We start from the raw sequence: 2733 nt of genomic DNA on the forward strand, positions 1-2733 counted from the left end.
AACTGGTTCTTTAGCATCAGTCACAATTGAACCCAAGTCAAGTCTAGCCCATATTTTCCGGAGATGCAATATTATAGTTTGGGTTTCCATGGCAGGAAACACACTTCATGCCAGAACCATACCAAAATTGAAGATTAAGAGAAACTTCAGCCAGGCAGAGTGGCTCATGCTTGTAATCCCAGCACTTTGGCAGGCAAAGGTGGGTAGATCACCTGAGGTTGGAGTTCAAGACCAGCCTGGACAACATGGTGAAACCCCATCTCTACTAAAAATATAAAAATTAGCTGGGCATGCTGGTGCACACCTGTAGTCCCAGCTACTCCAGAGACCGAGGCAAGAGAATTGCTTGAAACCAGGAGGTGGAGGTTGCAGTGCGCTGAGGTTTCGCCACTGCACTCCAGCCTGGACAACAGAAAGAAACTCAGTCACACACACACACACACACACACACACACACACACACACACACAAAGAGAAATTTAAAATAAAATACAAATAAATAACAAAATAAATTAAATGTGTACCCAGTCAAAAAACTGGCTTGTTCTCACTTGTAATCTCAACACTGGGAGGCCGAGGCGGGAGGATCCCTCGAGCCTAGGAGTTCAAGGCCAGTCTGGGCAACATGGTGACACCCCATCTCTCAAAAACAAACAAACAAAAAAAGTAAAAATAATTAGCCAAGTGTGGAGGCTACTCAGGAGGCTAAGGTAGGATAATTGCTTGAGCCTGGGAAGTCAAGGCTGCAGTGAGCTGTGATTGCACCACTGCAATCCGGCAGTCTCAGGTGTCCAAGTTCCGGCAGCAGGTGCTGCAGCAGCACCTGGACCTGGGCCGGCCCTCAGTACCTGCAGAGGCAAGCACAGGCCCGAGAGTACCACCAGGCCAGGACCAAACCGTCACGAGCCAGGTGGCCGTGACCTTCCGCAGCACTTTGGGGGGCCACCACCTCTGATTTTGCCCAAGCCCCAGCTCCATGCTGCCCCTACAGCCCTCTGGAACCCCGTGTCCCTGATGGACAACACCTTGGAGACATGGCAGCCTGAGAGCCACCCTCTGCAAAGCTACCTGGCTGCATTCAAGCCCAGCCTTCAGGCAGTCGTGCCAATGAAGGTGGAGCAGGTCTTCTGCCCAGAGAAAGCGGAAGAGGGGCCACAGAAGCCTGAGCCTGCACCCCTGGACAAGTACCAACCACCTCCGCCGCCACCATGAGAGGCAGGGAGCCTGGAGCAGCAGACCTTCCCGCCCGGGCCTGGGCCCTTCCTCGCTAGCTCGAGAAGTCCACCCAGACTATCCTGGGCCAGCAGCGGGCCTCCCTCCCACAGGCGGCCACCTTCGGGGAGCTCAGCGGACCCCTGAAGCCTGGCTTGCCCTACCAGCCCCAGCGCCACGGGGCCCCAACCCTGCCTACATCTACGATGAGTTCCTGCAGCAGCGCCGGAGGCTGGTCAGCAAGCTGGACCTGGAGGAGCGCAGGCGTCTGGAGGCCCAGGAGAAAGGGCGTTGCTACGACCTCGAGGACTCTTAGGACGGGAGTGATGAGGAGGAGGTCAGGACCCTCCGCTGCGTGGCCGAGCAGCCGCTCCTCAAACTGGACACGTCCTCCGAGAAGGTAGAGTTTTTGCAACTTTTTGGCTTGGCCACCCGACAGCAGAAGGAGGAATTGGTGGCCCAGCAGCGGAGGAGGCGGCGGGCGGCAGATGTTGACACAGGGTGGCCCGTCGCCCCCCACAATTCAGAGCAAGCCACAGGCGCCTTTGCCAAGACTGGCGCTGTCCACCCGCTAGAGCCCTGACGAGATGGACAACAGTCCCAACTTCGAAGAGAAGAAGTTCCTGACCATCTTCAACCTAACCCACATTTGCACCGAGAAAAGGAAAGACAAAGAGAGACTTGTTGAAAAAGCAGAAGGCACTGTCAGCAGCAGTGGCCGACTCCTTGACAAATTCTCTGAAGGACAGTCCTGCTGTCTCCCTGAGTGAACCAGCCACACAGCAAGCCTCTCTGGACATGGAGAAGCCGGTTGGTGTTGCTGCTTCCTTGTCTGGCATCCCAAAGGCCGCGGAGCCTGGGAAGCTGGAACAGGTGCGGCCCCAAGAGCTGTCAAGAGTCCAGGAGCTAGCTCCTGCCAGCGGGGAGAAGGCCAGGCTGAGCGAGACCCCTGGAGGCAAGAGGAGCCTGAGCATGCTTCACTACATTTGGGGCGCTGCACCCAAAGACATTCCTGTGCTACTGTCCCACAGCACCAATGGGAAGAGCAAGCCATGGGAGCCCTTTGTGGCGGAAGAGTTTGCACATCAGTTCCACGAGTCAGTGCTGCAGTCCACGCAGAAGGCCCTGCAGAAGTATAAAGGAGGTAATGAGGCTGCCAGTCCTCACACAGCTCCCGGCTGTGGCTGAGGCTGGCCAAAGTCCCTGAGCCGCCACAGCTGCTCAGCCGTGGGCACAAATTTTTATAAACTGCAATCACTAGAAGAAAATAATGTTGTTATTATGCAATACAAAACAAAACAAAAAACCTGCCACCTGCTGCCGGAACTTGGACACCTGAGACTGCCTAGGCAACAGAGTGAAAGCCTGTCTTAATAAACAACAAAAAAGCTAAACTGTCAGTGCTTTGGAGGAAATTTGTGCATCAGCTGGATTTGCTAAGGTTTATTAAACTGCAATTTCTTTTTTTTTTTTTTTTTTTTTTTTTGAGACGGAGTTTCGCTCTTGTTACCCAGGCTGGAG

At 54.3% G+C, this 2733-nt stretch overlaps 1 pseudogene; it reads left to right on the forward strand.

The window, feature by feature from the left end:
- The first annotated feature begins 727 nt into the window (after positions 1-727).
- On the forward strand, positions 728-2511 carry LOC116565698 (annotated as a pseudogene).
- The last annotated feature ends 222 nt before the right edge of the window (positions 2512-2733 follow it).

The sequence above is a fragment of the Sapajus apella genome, unplaced genomic scaffold (assembly GCF_009761245.1).
Source record: "Sapajus apella isolate SASKATOON/1434 unplaced genomic scaffold, GSC_monkey_1.0 scaffold41, whole genome shotgun sequence".
Taxonomy (NCBI): Eukaryota; Metazoa; Chordata; class Mammalia; order Primates; family Cebidae; genus Sapajus; species Sapajus apella.